The following is a 23,625-nucleotide window of genomic DNA, read 5'->3' as shown; positions in this document are numbered from 1 at the left end:
TTGTTGGTTAGTGGGGGAAGTAGCCTAAGCTGTAACTAAAAGCACTGCTCAGTACCAATTAACACGCCCTACAAAGAGCACCTTCAAGGATGCTAATGCTGTTTAGGATGACTGAAGTGGGGAGATTGATAATGAGAAAAAATGAGCTAGCATTTCAGATCTTCTCACCATTGGTCAAAAGTAACAGAAAGAATAGAAAACAAGACACTTTCAAAACACACACACTGTACCCACGCCCAAATTTTATCTTTTTTTTTTTTTTTTTTTTTTTTTTTTTTTTTTTTTTTTTTTGGTTTTTTGAGATGGAGTTTCTCTGTGTAGCCTTGGCTGTCCTGGACTTGCTTTTGTAGACCGGACTGGCCTCGAACTCACAATGGTCCACCTGCCTTTGCCTCCCGAGTGCTGGGATTAAAGGCATGTGCCACCATGGTCAGCTCCAAATTTTATTCTTAAATGTCTTTTTCTTGTGCTACTTTAAACTCTTACCTATAGTTTAAATTGACAAAGGAAACTTGAGTATCTTTCACTGGTTAAAAATTCTGAGATGAGCCAGGCATGTTGGTGCACACCTTTAATCTCAGCACTCGGAAGGCAAAGGCAGGTGGAGTGCTGTGAGTTTGAGGCCAGCCTGGTCTAGAAAGTGTGCCCAGGACAGTAACAGAAAAACCCTATTATGAAAAACAAACAAACAAAAAATCTGAGATGAGCAAATCGTTTTTCATATTTAAAGTTCAAGTTCTATTATACTTGACAAGTGAATCAGGTAAACAAAACTTCTTGTTTCTTTTTAACTTAATTTCTCTTTAATAGACAAATACTGTTCCCATTTAGAGGAGAGAACCCTTGGGCAGTCTGTTGAAATGTTTTGACTTGTGTGGAGTAGATAAAATTAAAAGTGAGCATGCTCTCCTTCAGAGAGCACCTTACTGTCCGTCACAATCTACGTCATTGAACAATGCTTAATCTGCTGCCAGCTGGGACAATGGGAAGAAAGGTTGCATTCAGGGTTTCAGAATAGGAGAGTTTAAGGAAAGTTAAACAAAGGGCTGTTTGCAGAGGGTGCTGGTTGCGGAGGAGCCACAGAAAATGGCAGTGTACATCATGATCAGTGTCAACGAAACACATCCCACTAGACCAGAGGGAAGGCTGACAGGACGGCCATGGTATGAAGACCCTCAAAAGACAGTCAGACCTGGGTCCAGTATATTAAGTCTAATACACATGCAAAACAAAAAAAAAAAAAAAAAAAGATAATTTGCAATACTCACGCATCAACATGCTCTTTGACAGTAACTTGAATTGAGAGTAACACACAAAAAGTTTTAATCTAGATTTAAGATTATAAATATTAAGATCCTAAACAATAATGAGAAAGAATGTTATTTTTGGTCACCACTGGAGCATATCTGGTCTCAGGGGTTCAGTGACAGCATTTCCACACTTCTCCCGCATTAGAGTGATCATGAGGAGACCCTTCAGAGCCAGTGTCCTGTCCCATTCCCTGCAGAGAACAGGGACAGTAATCTGGGTCTGTAGGTGTGCCGTTGCCGAAGAGGTAAGTGGGGGCTCAAAGACAGCAGCTCAGCTCACGCAACCATGAGTCACAGCTTGGAAGGAAGCCACTCAGAGTCAGCCAGGGACTCTGAGTGGCTTGTGGCATCCTTCCGCTGGCCCAGGGCCCCGCCCACTGCCTGCCTTCTTCTGGTTTGCCCTCTGCCTTGCACAAAGTACTACTCTGCTGTGGAGTACAAGGTTCAGGAACTCCAGCCAGGCTAATGGATGGCTGTAAATCAAGCACACTAACTAGAAGTAGAGATTTCACCCCAAAGCGTGAGCTTCTTAGCTGTGCTATAGTTAGATGAAGTATCATAGTTTAAAGTCTTAAAACAGAGCCGGACGTGGTGGCACACGCCTTTAATCCCAGCACTCGGGAGGCAGAGGCAGGCGAATCGCTGTGAGTTCGAGGCCAGCCTGGTCTACAAAGTGAGTCCAGGATGACCAAGGCTACACAGAGAAACCCTGTCTCGAAAAAAAAAAAAAAAAAAGTCTTAAAACATCAACAAGCCAGCCATAGTGGCTCATGCATGCCTGTAATCCTAGTACTTGGGAGGCTGAGGCAAGCCGCTGCCATGAGTTCAAGGCCAACCTATGCAGGAACACAAGAACTTGTTTTAACAAAGCAAGTCACCAACAGTGTTATCAGAATACGTTCTACTAGCTCCTTTTTTCAGCATTATTTTCTTCTCTAAGCTTCTTTTGAACATTGGCTTCCCTCATTTGGGGAGTAGAGACAGCGATGGTAAGATCTAGACTCGTGATGATCTGGAAGCTGTTTCTGTGGAAAAGGAGGCCTTTAGTATGATAATTCTTCCAAACCTCCTGGGAACTGTTTTCACTGGTTCTTCTGGGTCTGTCTCTGTCCTCAGGGGAGAAGTGTGGCACCTGATGTCGTGTGCGCTGATGTCTTGACAACCCCAGCTGACGAGAATGAATCAGCCTCACCTGAGCCACAGGATGTCATAGCGATGGGGGAGGGGATTACATCCAAGTGCAAATGGACAGACGGTAGGAACGCCTTACCAAATGTTTACTTCTTCACATTAGCAATTATCAAGCTTGGCTACACATTACAATTACCTGGGAACACAAGACCCACGAACAATTCGGTCACAGGCTTTTGGCAATGGAGACCCAGGAATCAGCTTGGTTTATAGCACAGGGCATGGCTAATGTACAACCAAGGCTGTTAGGCATTACCTTATAGACAATAGTGTTTCTTTTTTTTTTTTTTTTTCTTTCTTTTTTTCTTTTTTTTTTTTTTTTTTTTTTTTTTTTTTTTGATTTTTCGAGACAGGGTTTCTCTGTGTAGCCTTGGCTGTCCTGGACCCACTCTGTAGACCGGGCTGGCCTCGAACTCACAGCAATCCACCTGCCTCTGCCTCCTGAGTGCTGGGATTATAGGCATGCGCCACCACATCTGGCTGACAATAGTGTTTCTTAGGCTGTGGCCAGTTAAGCGTGATGTTGGTCTTATTCTATGACCACTGCTAAATTGTTGTTCAAATCAAAAGCCTGCGGTTTCATTAGAAACAGACAGAGCTACCAAGGGGGAAGTCTATAGATAATCATACACAACCAAATTGGGTACAAAACCCATAAAATACCACAAACCATAAAATACAACTAAACGATAGCAGCCCATAATGTCTGCGTGGTTCAAAGAGAAGCTACCGGTAGCTAAAAGATGCAAGACCAAGCAGATGCTTTTCAACTTCCGATGGGTTATGTCACAATAACTCTGTCTTAACTTGAAACTGGCACAAGTCAAAGTGCATTAAGACATCAAAATCATCCAATCCACAGCTCATGAGTGGTTGCTAACCCTTCTGGCTCATTGGAAGCTCTGAAGACCTACCCTGCTTTGCATGAGCAAAGAGAATTGCACAACATATTGCTGGGCTCAACATTCGAAATGGAAGTCTGAGCTTAGCTCATTTGTCAAAGTGCTGGCATATTAGTCATAATAGTCAGAACCTGGAAACAACCTAAATGTCCCTCAGTCAAAGAATGGATAAAGAAACTGTGGTACATTTACACTATGGAATACTACTCAGCTATAAAAAAATAAGGGAATTCCAAAATTTGTGGACAAATGGCAGGAACTAGAAATGATCATACTGAGTGAGTTAACCCAAAAGCAGAAAGACTCAAATGGTATACATTCACTTATAATTGGACACTAGGCCAAAAGGCATGTCTCATGAAAGTCTTCCCTTACCAGGAGATTAGGATAGTTGTGAGGACATCCTATTGGGACTCTAGGTGAGAGAAGTATGGGAGAATGGCAAAATAGAAGGATCCAGAGGGTCCTAGAAACCTACAAGAAGAGCATCATGATGGGTGGATCTGGGCCCAGGGATTCTGCTCAAACTACTGCACCAACCAAAGATAATACTTGCAGTAACATCGAACCCCCCCTCTCTGACCTAGCCAACGGACAGGACATTCTCCACAGTTGAGTGGAGAGCAGGGACTGACTCGGACATGAACACTGATGCCCCATATTTGACCACTTCCCCTTGGTGGAGAGGCCTGGTGGCACTCAGAGAAATAAGCAGGCTACCAAGATGAGATTTGATAGCCTATGACCATATAGTGGGGGAGGAGGTCCCCTCAGTCACAGACATAGGGGAGGGGAGTAGAGTGAAAGCAGGAGGGAAGGAGGGATGGGAGGATACAAAGGATGGGATAACAATTGAGATGTAATCTGAATAAATTAATTAAATGAAAAAACAAAAACAAAAACAAAAGTGCTGGCATAGTATGCACAGAGTTCTAGGTTCAATGGGAGAGCAGTGGATCTGGCGGGTGGGCATTGGGGGGGTTGGGGGAGGGGCTGAAAAGAGTGGAGGGAGGGGAAACATTAAACCAAGCTGGTGGCACAAGCAGCATTAAGGAGGTAAAGGCAGGAGGATGGGGAGCTCAAGGTCACTATCAGCCAAGTGAGCTCTCTCTCTCTCTCTCTCTCTCTCTCTCTCTCTCTCTCTCTCTCTCTCTCTCTCTCTCTCTCTCTCTCTCTCTCTCTCTCTCTCTGTGTGTGTGTGTGTGTGTGTGTGTGTGTGTGTGTGTCTCTGTCTATCTATCTATCTATCTATCTATATATACCCTCTCTCTCATACAATACATCCTGACCCCAGTTTCCCCTCCCTCCACTCTTTTCAGCCCCTCCCCCAATCCCCCTCCAACCCCCACCCACCAGATCCACTGCTCTCCCATTTCCCTTCTGGAAAAAACTGGCCTCCCAGGGATAACAACAAAGCATAGCATAACAATTTGCAATAAGACTAGGAACAAACCCTCGCATCAAGGCTGGATGAGGCAACCCAGTAGGAGGGAAGGAGTCAAACACACCCACACTCTGTTAGTCCTACAGAAACCCAAGCTAAACAACTATAACATACATGCAGAGGACCTCAGCTAAGTGAGGTTAAAGCCAACTTGGGTACACAAGACCTTGTGTCAAGAAAGAAAAAAATCAAAATTCAAAGCATTATTTCTACTGAATGCATATTACTTTCCTCCATCACAAAAATGTAACTTTTTAAAAATATTTATTTATTATTATGTATACAGTACTCTGCCTGCATGTACACCTGCACACCAGATCTCATTACAGATGGTTGTGAGCCACCATGTGGTTGCTGGGGATTGAACTCAGGTCCTTTGGAAGAGCAGCCAAGTGCTCTTAACCTCTGAGCCATCTCTCCAGGCCCCAAAATTTTGTATACGTAATGTAATAAGCTGAGGGCTGTCTGTGGTAGAGTAGAGAGCATTAGCTTTCTTTGAGGGTAGGGCCCTGGCCAGAGAATGTTCTGAAGATGGAACCAAACTGAGTTGACATGAAACTTTTCAATTTACCTTCCTGGGTTTCTTGGTATTTCATATTTTCCACAGCAATCATGTATTACTAAAACATAAGCATGTAATTATGTATTGCAATATGTACGTTATATACTAACATATATGCTACAAAGGGGGTATGTCCAGTGGTACTGGACTGTAAAGCCTGGACTTAGGCCTCCAGAAGGCCATGAAGATGGGCCCATAAGACAACACCAAAGTCAAAAGCGTATGTACTTTGTGAAGCAGCCAGGAGATCAGGTAGGAAAGTGGAGCTTAGGCAGAAAGTCTGTATGAAAACAAAGGAGGTCACACCCATCATGCAAAGCGGCTGCCAATGTGGCCTTTCCTGTAGACTTGGTCCTGTCTCCATGCTGTGAAGTCAATGAGCAGAGACTGCCTGGGTCAGTGGAGGGACAGTTTTTTCCATTAAGCTGAAACATAAACCAAGCATCAGGAGGATAAGCAAAGAAAAAAGTAAAATTGATGTAGAGCCTTGTGATATAAGTGTAGAGCACTGGATTGAGTGAGCCCAAGGGAGCCGCTAAAACAGCTCTTTGACACCAGGTCTGTCTTTCCTCTGATCTGGATAAAAGCAACATACATCATGAACATGCCAACGTCTCACCATTTTTCTTAGTGACTCTTGCCTCTTCTCCCTCAAAACAACATATCAGAGACAGGTGTACCTCAAGCCCCATTGGAGAAAGGACAGGGGGACAGTTATAGAAGACTTCAGTGTGACTACCATCAGGAACCATGGACATGCTAATGCTTTATCATGGAAACCAGTCAGAATGAGTCTACATTCCACTGGTGACCCGTACAATTTCCTCTTTCTGTGTTCCCAAGCAAATGACATCTCTAAACGCCATGCTCTCCACCTGTAAAATAGGCTTAATAACTGTATTCACAGTTGGGTATAGTGGCTGCCCTGTAATTCCAGAGCTTGGCAGCCTGAGGTAAGAGATTGCCACAAGCCAGCCAGTGGTGGTGCACACCTTTAATCCCAGCACTTGGGAGGCAGAGGCAGGTGGATGTCTGTGAGTTCAAGGCCAGCCTGGTCTACAAAGCAAGTCTAAGACAGTCAAGGCTACACAGAGAAACCCTGGATCAAAAAAACAGAGAGAGAGAGATTGCTACAAGTTCAAGGCCAATCTGGGCTACAGAGTGAGGCCTTATCTCATAAAACAACAATAATGCATGTACCTATGATGTTCTGATAACAAAAATGAAATAATAAAAGCATGGTATTTAGGACAATGCCAATGAAATATTAACTAATGACAATAATAATTTCCTAGTGAACACCAGAGTGGACACCAAATCTCTAGTGTGAAGGAAAAAAATGCCACAGAAAACTACTAATCCCATAGTCTAAAGTTCCATGTTTAGCAAAATGATTTCACTGTCTAAATGGTTCCCTAACACTGCTCATATTATTACGTCACTTTTTAAGTTATGCATTAAGTTATGTACCCATGAATTACAAAAGTTGTCACACCTTAAGCTGCATGTTATTTGGTGCAGCACTTATGGGCATGAGAGATTGTCTTCACAGCTCATCTCACAGGTTTGAGCCTCCAGAGGACCCGGACTGGCAGCTGAGGGCGGGGCTAGCAGGGCTACCTGCCCAGCCTGTTAGGTAGGACCAGCCTAGGGGCTCACAGATTGACTAGCTCATTACAGAAAGCCCCAACACACATATGCATCCGCCCACACAGGCACACACGCTCGCATTGCTCGCTCGCTCGTGCACACACACCTTGTTCAAGCATTTTGAGCTGCCCAGGCCGTCAGTGTTGGTCAGTGGTGTAAGTCAGCCTTTGGTTGTTTGCACAGCCACCAGTTTTCCTGCACGTGGCTTCAAATAAATAACTTGGTTTGAATAATTTCTCAGTGAGGTGATTATATCAACAGGCTGCCTCAGGTTTTGTGCGGACTTAGAACCTGTTTTGCAGCGTAGTTTTAGTGTGGAACATCTTTCCAGTCTTTTTTTTTTTTTTTTTTTTTTTGGTCTATAAGCTGTTGGCTCTGGGAAGTATTTACATTTTAATTAGGAGTGTTCAACCCCCTTCTACTCAGTACAGCCACTTTCTTCCTACTGGCAGCTTCAGAGGAAACAGCTTAGGCTGCCTTGCCTTGCCAAGCCACTGAACCAAAGCACAGCGCCTTGCAGAAGCACAAAGCCACATTCTCTCATTCACCAGATTTGCTTCTTGTGCAGGCTTCTTTCATGAGAACTCTGAGATGAGCTACTTTCTGTAGCAAGCAGGTGACTACCTACCTCTTTTCTCTCCCTTTTCTCTGGGCAAAGCAACATTTTTAATACAGCACACATATACACAGCACTCACTGAATTTATCCAGGGAGTGAGCTTGTTTTCTATTTATCTTTTCAGGCAAGTCTATCCTTGTAATGATTTAGCAATTTACTTACTTACAAATAAATACTGTTGCGGCCAAGGTACTAGTTGGTCATACAAAGTAACGAAATGGAGAAGGGGTTATTTTTGGTCCAGTTTCTGTCTGGTCAAACTTCATGCACTTGCTACTGTATCTGCCATAGAACACATGTAGAAAAGAGCAGTGGCCTGTGCCTTTAATCCCAGCACTCAGGAGGCAGAGGCAGAGGCAGAGGCAGAAGGATCTCTGTGAGTGTGTGTTCAATGCCAGCCTGGTCTACAGAGTGAGATCTAGGACGACCCCGGGTTACACAGAGAAACCCTATCTCGAAGGGAAAAAAGAAAGAAAGAAAGAAGAAAAGAAAGAAAGAAAAGAAAAGAAAGACTATTAAACATTATGCTTCATCCCCCTTCTAAGATAGACAGAAGGTATTCCCTTAATGACACACAGCGGTCACCAGGCATTGGCCATTGGACCATGCACTGACACCCTCCAGGGCTGCAGACCGGAAGGCCTGCTGTCCTCAGCAGTAGCTCGTCCCCAGCATGGACCATGCACTCTAGCTTCTGGCTTCGTGTCTTCCTGTTTCCTTCTGTCCTCACTTGCTATTTCTAATCTGCCATGACCTAGAAAATGACGTGTCTTTCCTAGAACAAGGAGATAGATCAGCCTATTCCTAGAATCCAATGCCTGGTGTAACACTCTACAAGTCACTTTTAGGACGGTTTCAGCCACAAAGAACTCATGGGAGCGTCAATGTAAGGATTCTTTGTCTGCCTGCTCTACCTCCTCCCCACAGTTGGGCTCACCCTCCAGGTGGTGGAAATATGCCTTAGTGGTCAGAGACATACCCAGACACATCAGAGTTCCAACAATGGAGAGATGGCAGCAACTATTGTGCCTTTCTCGGGGGAAAAGCAACTGTCTCCCAGATGACTGCCCCTCCAGGCTCACAGGTCCCCTCTCCTAACCTTACCACTGGTCTGGGATCTAGAACTCTTGGGACCAGCTCAGGCCCAGCTGGAATGCTGTGTGGACACTGGAACTGGAGCACTCGCTGGAAAGGGGCTGTTCGGCTGTTCATCTCTAAAAATAACTTCTGGCTTGGAAGCTGCATGTGCAAGCGGCTCAGATTCGGAGCAGATCACTTTTAGAAATGTCAAGACTTGTGAGAGATAAAACTGAATGGTTACTGGGGACAATTAACTGGCATAAACATGGAAGTGGAGACAAAGTTTGATGTGGACCTTCTGTGACTGTTAGGGCACTTGAATTAGTCAACAGAGCAAAAGTCTGTACAGTGCATTAGAAGAAGATGTTCAAAATGCAGAGGGAAGAGTGGTGAATGCGGTCCTGGATGTTTACGCTGGCCTGGAATCTTTACAACCATTGCGGGCATGTATGTCAAGCGACAGGAATGGTCCGTTCACCAGTGTTTTCTTCTCAGGGCACATCACCAAGACATTTCAGAGAAACTTCAGTGTTAAGTGAGATCAGGACACCTTCTTTCCTTGGATCAGAAGGAATCAGAGCAAGTAAGCCCCAACCCTCTGCACCAACCTCATTACACAAAGTAATGAAATGGAGAAGGGCTTGGTTTTGGTCCAGTTTCTGTCTGGTCAAACTGCGTGAACTTGCTGCTGTATCTGCCATGGAGTACACGCAGAAGGTGGTTCTTCCTTACACCTGAAAGACTAGGGCGGCCCAGTGTATCACACGGACATACTCCAGAAGGCAGACCTGCTCAGGAAAGCACCGGTTTCACCTCCCACTCCAGAACCTTTATAGATTATCAGCACATCAAGGCCTTAGAGGCAAAGCCAAGAGAGCAGATGATGTAACTCAAAACAATTTACCCAAATGAAACTTCACCAAATACAATTTGGCCAAACATGAAGTATTTGTGGTTTCATTTAAAACTTATTTTAAAGGTAATTTGTTAAAAAAAAAAAAACAATTATTACACATAATACTAACACAAAATAGGTAAACACATTGACTTTCTTCTGCGTGCTATTAGCTCTGGGGTTAATATAGTTACATATTAATCATAATTATAAATACATATCATAGCATAACTTTGTAGCTTTCTGTGCATCTTAAATATTGGACTTAACTTTTAGAGCTGGTTCCCTTTACCAGTTGTTTATGCTTTCAGAAATTAGAAAAAAATTCATAAAAGAACATCGTATAACTGGAACAATCTACAATATTAACAAAAGTATATTGACAGAAAATTTGACAGAGGAATCTACTAAAACACAATTTGTCATAGACCTAGGGGAGGGAAACAGGGTGAAAGCGGGAGAGAGGGAGGAATGGGAGGATACAAGTGATGGGATAACAACTGAGATGTAATCTGAATAAATTAATTTTAAAAACCCACAATTTTCATATATTTTCTTATTCCTCTTTGTTTTGTTATTTAATTCTTCTTACTTTTCTCCTGGTATATCAGTAATGCTGTGCAACTTTGAGAAGAGTTGAAAATGGGCTAGAGAGATGCTCAGTCAGTGAACTGGTGTCTTGACAGCACAAGGCCTGAACTCAGTCCCCTGGAGCCATGTACAAAGGACGGGAGGAAAGGGATGACTCAATAGACTAAGGGGCCTAGTGCCTCATCATCTGACCAACCTCCACAAGTTGTCTTCTGACCTCTGCATGATCTCCATGGCTTGGTATTCACATGTGTGCATGCACGGGTACGTGTACAGGCGTGGGCGCAGGTGCACGCACACACACACACACACACACACACACACACACACACACACACACCCCAACACAAACACACATACAGATCAAGCCATATTGCTTTCTAGGCCCCAGCAGAAAGAATCATGTAAGGCACTGACTTTTGATTTGTGAATAAATCCAACAAATCTTCTATTGGTCAGAAGCAAATTCAGAGCTTAGCTACAAGCAGTGGAAACACAACTGAGACAGGGAACAAGTGCTTAGAATCACACAACCCATCCTTGTAGTGGGAGTTTTGGTTTCTTTAGACACTCAGTTATAGTTACATTATGTAAACGTGTTTTTGTTTTAATCCGAGGTGTGTGGTATGGGGCCGCTTCAGTTCACAGCTGTTAAGTATGATTTCCGAGTTCTCTAGCAGGGGCGTGATTTGTGCCAGCTGCAGGTAGTTTATTCTGGGAAATCCAAGATGGCTGGCCGTGGCAATTGCTCTCCCTACTTCTGCCTATCACTGCTGCTGGTTCGTCCTGCTGCTGCATTTGCTATTGCTGGTCTGATGGTTGTGGGATTCCTGGACTGTTAGATATCATGACTGTGAAGATTGTATTTGCCCCAAGGAGCTACATCCCTGAACAGCAGGAAATAGTAAAAAGACACATGCTGCCCCTTTCCCATCTAATCTTTTTCTTCTACCTAGTGTTGGCAGTTAGAAGGTATTAGGGTAGCTAAGGGTTGGAAGAGAGGAAGAGGCATAAGAACGCCAATAAAATAGATAAAGAAAGTGCGCTTACACATCCCCATAGCTGATGATAACTGCTGATAAAACTGATAAAAGTCAGTTTCCACCAGTTTGAAATTTTAAGCAACCATATTGTGCTATTGGTAAGTTTTCTGAAGTACAGTCTTGAGTTTCTTTTGCTTGTGACCAAAGGACTCGAGCAAATCACAGGACGAGTCTGGGTCCGTTCAGGTCTGAGTGAGATCGTCCTTCTAATCTCGCTGTGTCTACAGTGTCATTCATTTCCGAACCACTTGCTCTGACGCATACAACACCTAGGATGACCACATGGAGACACACCACTGGCCTTGTTCCAAAAGAGGATGTCAGATTACTCTCACAAATACACTCTGCAAAAGAAACAAAGCGTACCCAGGGTCTCTACCCTACAGCACAGCTGAGTTTGGGTCTAAAGTTAGTTCAAAATGAAAAAAAAAATTCCAGAAAACATATCCTAAAATAAAAAACAAAACAACAACAACAACAAAAACAAAAACTAAATAAATAAATAAATAAATAAATAAATAAATAAAAAGAAAGAAAGAAAAGAAAAGAAAAGAAAAGAAAAGAAAAGAAAAGAAAAGAAAAAATCTCTTGGAAAGAAACTTTTCCCCCAAGTTAGGAAGAACCAAACCTTTATACATCCCACTACATCCAGAGAGGAGAGAGGAAAAGGGAAGAGAGAGAATTGGAGGCTCAGGGGTGGGGGGTGAAAATTTGGGCACTAGGATACTAGAGCCATGTCACAGGGGTCTAAAGGTACGATAACTGAGGTGTCCTGAAGTTAAGAAGGAATACTACTGCTCCAAGAACATGGACCTGTCCTCTAAAAGCATGTGCTAAGCTGGAAAAGGGGATGGAAACCACAGTGCATTCCCAGATCTAGCTATGTCTAGAGGAAGGTTGCTTAGGATACTGTCTTAGCACTTGGGAACAGAGGTAAAACTCCAAGGAGCGGAACCCAGTGGCACTTAGGCAGACTTAGCCGTGCTCCACCTAAGGACAAGGATGAGCCCATGGCCCTCCTTCCCTATGCTCAGTGCCAGTCTAAAGAGCCTCTGGGCAGGGTCAGGGGTCCTGTAGAGCTCTAAGCCTCCTTTGGGACTATCTAGTTTCTGGAAGCTAGTGTGAAGGAGCACTGTGAGCAGTCCATCACCTTAACCATTTACCTACCTCATCCAACTAAAGAGATTTAAAAAACAGAGCTGGCCCTTAATGAGACCACTAGAGTAGACATAAGGGATGTGAGCATGCAAGCACCCAAGTTTCCTGGGGACGAGCCTAGAAACCTGGAGTGAAGCCATGCAGAGCACAGGTTCCCCGGCTCAGTTACCTCTCTGTCTTCTCATCCTCCTTCCCTCTGCCTCAGATGCAGACACAAGGCATGGGTCCTTACAGTAACTTCTCAGTTCTGTGTTGCCACCCATGCCGAGGCCTCTCCTCCTGACCCTCAAGCACAAGCATGATGACGCAGCCTTCATCAACTGGCTCCCAGAAACTAGTCCTGCTTCCTCTGAGAGAGGCTGGCATCCTTCTACAAGGGAGGAGACCAAACTCTTACAAGCTGCTTCTGCTACTGGATCAGTGAGAAAAAGAAGCGGAGGGCCCACGGGACTCACTCCAGAATACACATTTGTTGCCGCCACCGAGATCACAATCTAGCCCATGCAAGTACTGCCCACGTGATGTTGCTTCTCTCATGCCACATTCAGGCAGATGAAGGCAGCTATGGACCTTCCAGAAGTGCCTGTGCCAACAGGGGTAGAAAACAGCTGTCAGAAAAGCCTTCTATTGAAATTATTTACAGATATAATAAAACTAAGAAAGCACAGGTTGATTCTTTAAGCTTTTCTTCTTGTTGTAAAATAATATTTAGTAGGAATATATCAATACAGGGCAAAGTCGTTCGTAAATATTGTCCACCCGACTGTGAAGCATTGCTTACATATTTTCATTGCAACAGCTTTTTAATGAGATGTAGACTTTCTCCACCTTCTCCCTGCCCTGCTGGAACCAGTCATTGTTTTGGTAACCACAGTCAACTGAAAACACTCTGACTGTCAAGTTGATGAAAGAATTTGAGGGAAAAAAGCTCTGTTTTAAAACCACATGACAGCACTGTGCATAGAAATTGGTTTCTAGAGAAATTGTTATGACCAGTATGTGCAGTGGCAATTAGAAAACATTAGGAATCAAACACCCCAGCACTCTGGAGCCAGAGCAGGTGGATCTCTGTAAGTTTGGAACAAATCTGGTCTACGTAGTGAGCTCTAGGCTACCCAGGGCTACACAATTAGACTCTGTCTCAAAAACAAACAAAAGCCATTTGGAGGCCTGGGGCATTAAGTCAATGGGTAAAGTTATTAGCCAAGCAAGCCCAATGACCTGAATTTGATTCTTGGAACCCAGGTAATGTAGAAGGAGAATATTGACTTCATAAAGTTGATCTCCACACATGTACCATGGCACATGCCTCCGATGATGATGATGATGATGATGATGATGATGATGATGATAACAACTAAACTGAAAACAAAGCCTAATGAAGTATCCTGGTGCTAATCAAATAATTTCATTATTCTTTTACACTCAAGTAAATAGACATGGAACTGAAGTTTAGTGTTTCATGGAACACAAGATGCTAAACTCAAAAGTACTGCAGAGAGAGGTGGGGACTAACAGAGGCAGAACAGCTGCTACAAGTGGTTGGCAGGTGCAAAGGCCTATGGGAATTTAAAGAAAGAAAAGGAACACAGGTATCTATCAAAAAGAATTGTGATCTACAATAAACCTGGTGCTTGCTCCAAGCAGTGGGGAAAGTTGCTTAGGATAGCAGTGGAGGATGAGAAGGATTGATCAGAATCCATAGCCAGGCTAAGCTCCTGAGCACACCCGAAGGGTAAAAACAGCTTAACAATTTTTATTAAAAGTGTCTAAAATACTTAAATATCATTTCTCCAAAGATACAACTCTTCTCACTGTGGTGAACTTACCCAAAGTCTCCAACTCTCAGCCATTTTTAGTTTCCTAATATGAAAACAAAAGCATAAGAACCCCACCAGCCCAGGTGTTTCACTTTCATGCCATAGACACCCTATTTCCTCCCTAAGGCCCACATGGGATCCTCAAGTGTGCTCAGCCTGAGTGTGGAGTTACTTATGGTTTAATTTACTCGTTCAAAAGCAACTTGGTGAGCAGCTGCTGTCTTCCAGGCACTGCCAACAATGGAACTAGAAGGATGAATATAAATCATCAGGAAAATGCCAATCAAAACCCCTGCAGGACAGCATCTCACACCTGCTGGGATAGCTTCCTATTTTTTAGAAAGATGAGTGTTGGCAAGGACATGGACATATGGACCCTGTGTACAGTACTGATGGGAATGGGCAATGGAGTGGCTCTGTAGGACACAGTATGTAGACTCCTCTCAGACATTAGCAGTAGCAGAGTTACTTTGTTTTCCAACAATCTCACTTTGGTGTATATACCCAAAACAAGCAAAATCAAAGTCTGAAGAGCTATTGCCTTTATTTCCTTATTCATTACAGTGGTATTAATAACAGACAAAACAGCCAAACAACCTAAATGTAAGTCAACAGAAGGGGTAAGGAAAACACGGCATGAATGTGCAATGCTATTGAACACACAAAGAAGGAAATCTTAGCACTATGACAGCACAGATGGATCTAGAAGACACTAGTGCCATAGGCCTGTGATAGGATTACAAAACACCTCATGGCTCCATGGGATCTAAAATGCCAGAGTCAAAAAACAAACAAACAAACAAACAAAACCCATAGCAACAACAAAGCAAGTAGAATGGCTTCTCAACGGCAGCAAATGGACCAAGTTAAAAGTCAGAGGGTCCTAATGGATCTCTTCTATTGTCATAAGGAATGAAAATCCCAAATGTTCGATTTTAGCATTAAAGACTCAGGAACCAGATGGTGGGGTGAAAGCCTACTAGCACAGAGAAGTAGAGAGAGCATCCATCTGACCTTCCTACTCACCTGACATACCAAAGGGAAAAAGCCCTTTTCCACGCTGTCTAAAATACCCTACAACTCAAGGTTCCTCCTTTCTACTTCCTGTCCGTCTCTCTATGTGTCCCCCGGACTTCCTCTCACTCTGTGTTTTTTTCCCATGTTCACTGCCTGTCAAGAAAGTTGCTTGCTCTGCCTCTTGACCTAGGGTTAACTTTAAATTTACATAAATTCCTGGATTAAAGGTGTGTACACCACAAGTACTTGTTTGCAATAAACAGAAAGCTCTAGGATCAAAGATACCACAATTAGAAAAAAGTTTTTACAGTTCTCAATTTTGGAGTTTACAAAAGGATCAAATATCCTGCCTCACTAACACACACTCTTTCTCTTCTCTGGGTATGAGGAAAGGATGAATTTTTTATTTTTTATTTTTGTAAGGGGAAGTGCTGAGAGAAATGGTCTCATCCTTGAAGGTAAAACAGCTCTGGTGTAGCAGGCATAGTCTTCATCTCTTCAGACTGAGATGGGCCATTTTTCATCTACAGGCATGCACGCAATGATAGGAGCATCCAGGGGAGCACCAAAAGGGAGCACCACCCTCCTGGATATCCTGCTGCAACAAGAGAAAAGCAGTGACCACAGGGCATCACTCAGTGTGTGAGCCAGCTTCTCCACTGCAGACTGTGAGAAACATGACAAGACATCTTCGGTTTTATTGAGCCTAAGTCCTGTTTCTTCCAACAACCTAGGCAATTCTCATGCCTGATAATTAGGGGAAGAGGTGTAGCTGCATGGCATACAGTAATCCCTTTGGGATTTGTCAGCCAATGTCTGCAGCTTACTGGAATCAATCCAGGCCTTTATCTATATGGTTGGTTGGTTTTTTGTTTTGGTTTTGTTGTTGTTTTTTAAAGCTTTGTGCAGGTATAACTAACATAGCCACTTTAAAGCATCTGGCTTAGTGATTTTTTTTTTAAGGAAATTTATAGTTATATAAAAATTTGCTTTCTGTCACCGCCTAAAGGAGTCCTATGTCCTTTGACATTCAATCCCTATTCTTGTGCCTGTTTCTGCCCAGCCCCCAATCACTATAATATTTTCTATCTCTTACAGATTTGTCTTCAGGAAATTTCATATAAATTGAATTATATAATATGAGAGCTTGTGTGTCCACTTTCCTTTTGTTAGCATAAGTTACCAAGGTACTTCAACATTGTAGCATGTATCACTTTTGTTTCTGTAGAGTATTTCACTGTATTACTATATCATGTTTTGGTTTTGTATCCACTAGCTGATTGATATTGGATTACTTCCTTGAGGGATATTATGAATAGACTTCCTATATATACTATGCTTGTATATTTGTTTGTAGAAACAAATGTCTCCATGAAGCTTGGGGAGATATCTAAGAGTAAACTTGCCGAGTCATATGTAAAGTTTATGTACACCTTTTAAGAACTTGCTAAGTAGTTTCCATAATAGATGTGCCATTTTACATCCCCAAGCAGTATTTCATAATGTTTTTCTACATCTTCATCAATACATCCTGCCATCTATGTTTTTTAATATCACCTTTTTAGTGGCTTTTTTTTGGGGGTGGGTTATTAGATAACTAGTTGGTTGGTTTTGAGGTGTGCCTTAGTTAGGATTTCTATTGCTGCGACAAAACACCGTGACCAAAAAGCAAGTTGGGAAGAGATGGATTAATTTGGCTTATACTTCCATATTGTTGTTTGTCATGGAACAAAGAAGTCAGGACAAGAATTGAAGCAGGGCAGGAGCCTATAAGCAGGAGCTGACGTAGCATAGAGGAGTCCTGCTTACTGACCTGGTGTTCCTGACTTGCTCAGCCTGCTTTCTTATAAAACCCAGGCCACTGGCCCAGGGATGGTACCACCCACCATCCTCCCAACATCCCCCTCCCACCCACCCCACTCCTACCCCCGTTGATCACTCATTGAGAAAATGCCTTACACCTGGATCTCATGGAGGCATTTCCCCAACTGAGGATCTTTCCTCTCTGATGACTGTTGCTTGTGCCAGCTTGACACAGCCAGCTACTCCAAGGCAGAGCTTCCATTTTTTTCCTGGCTGCTCTAAGCCCATCTCTTTCCTCAGCCTTCAGAGTACTGGTATTCTAGGTGAGCACAAGCCTCTGCTTCTTTTTTGAAGACCCAAGTTTTTCACATGTACCCCCATGCATCTTAACTTCGGTTGTAACTGGCTAAAACTTTGAAGGCCATCGTCATTTGGAGGAGACACCATAGTAAAAGATCATCATAAATACAGAAGCTGTGGCAAGGATGAACAAGCAAGTCACCACCAGAGTCCAATCCTTATCTCTTAAGGCATGAAAACCACTTCCTCTCTGCTTCATTTGGAGTAGAAATTACTCCAGTTTCCTTGTGCAATAATTAGTATGTTTACCCATAGTGGCAAAAAGGACTCAACTGCTACACAAACAGGATTTAGCATGACAAATGATTTTGACAATCTGTTATAAATGAAAAGCTGTGTGTGAGCCCGAGTAAAACAAAGCCTCAAGCTTTACTTAAGGGCTTAGACCTGTTCATTCCAGTGTTTAGAGTAGTGTACTGGGATTAGGACTTTGATATATAATTTTGAAAGGGGAAATGGGGTGGAGGAAAGATGGGGTGGGGTGGTTTTATTGCATCTTAGATAAAAAATTACTAAGCCATAAATGTGTGTGTGTGTGTGTGTGTGTGTGTGTGTGTGTGTGTGAAGTTAACAAATACTTAAAAGACTTAAATTGAGGCTAATTATGACCTCAAGGCCAGCCTATATACATGACCAATTCTGAGAACTTTTAACTGCTTTCGAGTTAGTGGCCCTTTAAGAAACTCTGAAAAGATCCCTTTATGACTCATTCGTTACCCATGACTTTGATGTCACTTTGGGCTTTGTCAATATCTTGTGTAGTTATGAGCTGACAGGAGGCAAACCAGAAAGAGAAAAAATTTTGTAAATATATTTTATAGGCCTATCTAGAGCAAGTGGAGATAGCACTCAACTCATTTCTGTCTTTCTCAAAGAATAGCTTTGCTCACTGGCCCTGACCAAAGAACTGGGGATGTGCTGGAGCCCAGAGTTTGTTCAGGTAGCAAGAGGCAATTATGGTCATCAGTCCCTTCTCTGAATTCAACACAGTCTTTAGCTGGCACATGGGAGGTAGTAGACCTTCTCTCTCACCAGAACCCAAGAAACATGTATCCTCACAGGCAAGAGTGGGTCATACAGTCTGCATCAAAGCATTCTGGGTATCCCTTCTTTGCACATAGGAATGTTCTGGGAGTTACCTTGGAAAGCAGCTGCAAAAAATGAATCAACAAGTGAAAAAATATATATAGTTAGACTTTTTCTTGCTGGTGAAAATAATAGCCATGGAGTGCCCTTTGATTTGACAACAAGCTAACATTTGTGGTGGAAGGTAGCCATGGGAATTAAGTCACAATCTTTTAAGATGAACCAAATAGCTAATGATTTGGAGACAGAGGTGCCAGAGGCACAGAACACAAACCAGAAGATTTTTCAGTGCAAAGTGGGTTGAGTGCATGGTCTGCCAGGTGCAGGCCTCTCTACGCTGAGAAAGGCCCAGGCTGATGCCATGTTTCATGATCTCAGTGACCCCAAAACATGAAGAAATACCAAAACAAGCTTATGAACATTATGGGGTGTCTGAGACCGCTCCACTAACTCCATCCCTATACTTAACACATGTGCACACAAAATACAAAGGCCCCGCTGCAGTAATCCTAAAAGGTTACAAATGCAGCCGGCATATTAACTCACTGCACATGACATGGGCGGGGCTTACTTGAAGAACACGTAAGGGCAGTAGGAGAATTCCAGGGCCTGTGTGGTAACCTCATCTGGGAACTACGTCTAAAGTCCCGACAAGGTAGGAAAGCCCCAGCCTCCAGATCAGAACCATAGAAAAAGCATCGTGATTTCCAGGTAGTACCAATAAGCATGTATCCAGAAGAACTGGGGAATTTTAATTTAGCATACATGAATTACTCAGAGGTGTCTCTCCTTCAAAAGGAAAAAAAAAAAACCCTACATATTATGTGGGAACATCTCTACAGCCTTCTACTCTCAGTTTTCTTAAAAGCAAACAGACTACTGAGCAATGTTGTGACTATGGGGTCTCGTCCCACGACATCGGGATCCACAGCACAGGGCTGCCCTCTTATGATCCTTCTACTGTCCCCTTGTAGCTTACTTCCATTCCCAGAACATCTGCCTCCAGCAGGATGGCTTTCTCCTGATTGGTAGCAAGTTCAGGCCATCAGCTCTGTGGCTTGTTTAGACAAGATGAGACATGCTCAGGACAGCATGGCCATAGCAGCTTGGTTTAGTGTTTGTAACGAACAATCTGTGAAGATGCATGGGTGGGGGGCAGGGCAACAGCCAGCCCCAGTGAATCTCTGCACCCTGCCTCTGAATCTGCACGGCAGCCTCTGGCAGTGTCTGGTTTGCAGTTGCTCAAGTCTGACATCAGCGGGGAGTTGACATACTAGCATTATCAGGAGCTGAATTCTGTCCTCTTCTCTCTGAATTGATCTATTGAAACTTTGGCCCCCTTCATGAAAGGACTGTGTTTGGATTTGAGTCTTTAAGCAAAAGTGAGGTGTAAGAGTAGACCCCAGTGCAGTAAGGAGAGAGGCACATGGGGCGTGAACAAAAGGAAGGTCAAGTGAACACCAGAGGAAGAAGGTCATTCATGGCCAAGGAGGAAGTCTTCAAAGAAACTGACACACTCATTCCTTGGTCTTTAAATTGTCACCTCTGGAATCCTGAGAAAATCAATTTCTGTCAGTTAAGCCATCACTTCCACAGGCCTGGGGAGATAATGCCCCACACAGGCAACTTTCCCTCTCAGAGCAGTGTCCTGACCAGGTCAGAGACAGGGCCAGCATGACCTCCCCTGCAGGATGCCCACAGCAAGTCAGTGTCTCAGGATGACTCTTTTATCTCACCTGTAGGCAATTATTGCTAATATTACAGGTCTCCAGGTATGGAACTCTCAAATGACAGAAGAAAAAGGAAGAGTTTCTTGAGCTCTACAAAAAAGAAACCTGTGTTTTGACACATGCAAGATGACTACTGACACCAAAGGAGAGGAGGAGGAGGACGGGGAGGAGGAGGAGGAAGGGGAGGAGGAGGAGGAGGAGAAGAGAAAGACCTAAGCTGAGTTTCTCATCATTTAATTGAATAGTGATTTTTTTTTTTTTTAAGTTTAAGACAGCCAGGCACAGTGGCACACACGTTTAGTCTCAGCTGGCAGATTGTTGTGAGTTCAGGGCCAGTCTGCTTTCCTGAGCATTAAGCAAGTTTCAGGATAACCTGGGCTAACTAGACAGATGATGTATCCCCCCAAAAGTGTAAATTATGGGCTGGCAAAATAAAAGGAACATAAAAAAACTCCTACAAGTAGTCCTTTGACCTTTATACTTACATACAAATAAGTAAGTCGTTAAAAACCATTTAAAGTGCTGGGCAGTGATGGCGCACACATTTAATTCCAGCACTCGAGAGCAGAAGTAGGCAGGTATCTGTGAGTTTGAGGCCAGCCTGGTCTACAGACTGAGTTCCAGGACAGCCAATGCTGCACAGAGAAACCCTGTGTAGAGGAGGGGGCAGGTAAGGATTAAAATAAAATATCTTAAATATTAAAGTTTAAGTCATTGCAGTACCTTCAAATCAAAACCAAGATCAGTGAGTACATGAAATTATGAGTCAAGTCCACTCAGCAAGAGATTAAAGAAAACATATCAAAAAAGTACTTATGCTAGGCGTGGTGGCATATGCCTTTAATCCCAGCACTCGGGAGGCAGAGACAGGCGGATTGCTGTGAGTTTGAGGCCAGCCTGATCTACAAAGAGAGTCCAGGACAGCAAAGGCTACACAGAAAAACCCTGTCTCAAAAACCAAAACCAAAACCAAATTAAAAAAAAGAAAGAAAGAAAGAAAGAAAGAGAAAAAAGAAAGTACTTAAGATAAGTAAATATTTGACAAATAAGAAATAAACTCTATTCTCCCTTTCTACAAATGTTGCCAGGCTAACACACATATTTACACACACATACACACACACACACACACACACACACACACACACACACACACACACGAAGCAGAATTGTTTCAGCAGATTGCTGGCTGGATAATCATAATGCAGATTGTTTATAGGCATGAAATTCCTAACAGTCACTTGAGTCCTTCCCCACTGGTGTCTGCCACTCCTTGAATAGAACTTCTTCATGGAGGCAAAGGCAGGACACCCCTGAAATATGGGTGGGGCAGAGGACACACCGGACAGGGAAGTTCTAAGGTTCCCTATGTCCTCGGGGCACAGTATTCATTACTTCCTTCCCAGCCCCAAATTTGTGCTGCCGTCTTGGAAGTAGTGGCAGCTCCTGAGAACATACTAACAGTAAAAAGGGTTCTTTACCTGTTCCTCAGTGTTAAAGCAAAAACACGCTTAGATCCATTTTGCAAAGTGTACCGTTTCCTACTTGAAAAACACCATTCCTATGTCTACAGCATGCCCCGCGGGTATGATAAGACAGTCTCCCTGGCTCCTGGATACTCACCCCTGGGCTCAGAAACACCCCTTGTTGACGGAATTCCAAAGAGGCCAGCAAGTCCAAACATGGCCTGGCCAAGCCTAGGGCAATGAGCCGATGTGATTGACGTGTTCGCTCCAGACCTGAGACCACGTGAGGAGCCAAGCAGAAGTTGCTCATGAGATTCCAGAAAACCCGACAGACTGGAAAAGCAGTCACAGCAGAGCATGACCAGGTGTCCATAAATTGACCACTTAACATCAGCTGATTTTACCCCTCTGGTGGACAGAGCAGCCAGGCCATGGGCCACATAACTCACCTGCCCTGAGCTTTAATTAAAGCTTGCTGCAAGCTTTATAATGAGCCCAGGCGACCATGCCAAAGTGCTGGCTCATTCGCAGTACCCCTGTTAGTGTTTTGTTGAATTGTTCCAGGCTTAGCGCGATGAATCAGGCAAAATTGGCTTTGGGGGTTCCATCTTGGTCATCTGTGGGTGGGAATCTTTATTTGTGATACAGCCTTCCCTTCCAGAAGGGAGTCCACCGCATCCTTCTCTTCTCCCAGCCTGCTCTGAGCACAAGAGAGAGGTGTGAGTGGACAGGCCAGGAGGGTGAGGAAGATTCTAGTCTTTTGCTCACAAGACTTTTGTTTCTGGTTCAAGGACCTAAAAGTACTATAATAAAATTATGAATGAGGGACTTCAGGTTTAACTCTGCACTCCATTTCACTCACAGCGTCCATGATACAGCCACTCACCGCCAACCACACAGACTGAGACCACAGCTCACTACAGAACCAGTTTAGGGATGGCAGGATGAGTCCTTACACCTAAGCCAAGTTTTCATGAACTCAGTTATCAAGAATGTACTTCATAATGACCTAGTATATGACCCTTCATCACACTGGTCTTTTGACTCTCATTGAATTTGTGTGTAGCTGAGCTTTTTTTTTTTTTTTTTTTTTTTTTTTTTTGTTACATATTTATGATTAATTAGGTTTTGAAGAAAAGTTAGAGTTTATATTTTTACACAACCCATGAAGTCTCTTTTAGACACTGTCATTATATGGCCAGGGCCCCAGGGCTGGAACCTCATGACAAGTAGATGTATTTACCCTGAGATGACTGAAATGTCAATGTCAAGTCCACACTTAATTTTGGCTTTGTTTTTTTGTTTGTTTGTTTGTTTGTTTTTTGACACAGGGTTTCTCTGTGTAGTCCTGGCTGTCCTGGACTCCCTTTGTAGACCAGGCTGGCCTCAAACTCACAGCGATCTGCCTGCCTCTGCCTCCCGAGTGCTGGGATTAAAGGTGTACGCCACCACGCCCGGCTCACACTTAATTTTCTATCAATATTCTATTTCTTTTCTACAGAAAGTCTCCAAAACCTGTAAACTTCTGGCCCTGGTAGACCTGAGATAGGAACAATGAAACTTCACAAGACTGAAGAAGTCTTCCTCTCACCTTACTCTGCCCAAATAGCCAACAGTGTGCCTTTAGGAACAGTCAGTAGTTCTGAGCTTGTGAATGGAATATTCTAAACGACTGTCTGAAGGTACGCCATTTAAGCTAAAAGCTAATTGACACTTTTAGCTCTGAACACTTACCTAGGCCAATTCCTCATTCTGGAAGCTCTCCCCTCTCTTCTGACTATTTCCTTACTCCTACTTAGTTTTCAGATGTCACCTGTCATCGCGTTCCCTGACTTCCTGTGCTAGACTCAGTCTTTCACACATTGCATCACATCACCCCTCTTCATGCCGCTTGCCTCG

At 43.4% G+C, this 23,625-nt stretch overlaps 1 pseudogene; it reads left to right on the top strand.

Annotated features, from left to right (window-relative positions):
• Positions 1-1,462: 1,462 nt before the first annotated feature.
• The window catches only part of LOC127196665 (60S ribosomal protein L21-like), a 102,353-nt pseudogene continuing 80,190 nt past the window's right edge, over positions 1,463-23,625 (top strand).

Source organism: Acomys russatus, chromosome 12 (genome assembly GCF_903995435.1).
Source record: "Acomys russatus chromosome 12, mAcoRus1.1, whole genome shotgun sequence".
Classification (NCBI taxonomy): domain Eukaryota; kingdom Metazoa; phylum Chordata; class Mammalia; order Rodentia; family Muridae; genus Acomys; species Acomys russatus.
This window is presented reverse-complemented; position numbering and strand designations above follow the sequence as displayed.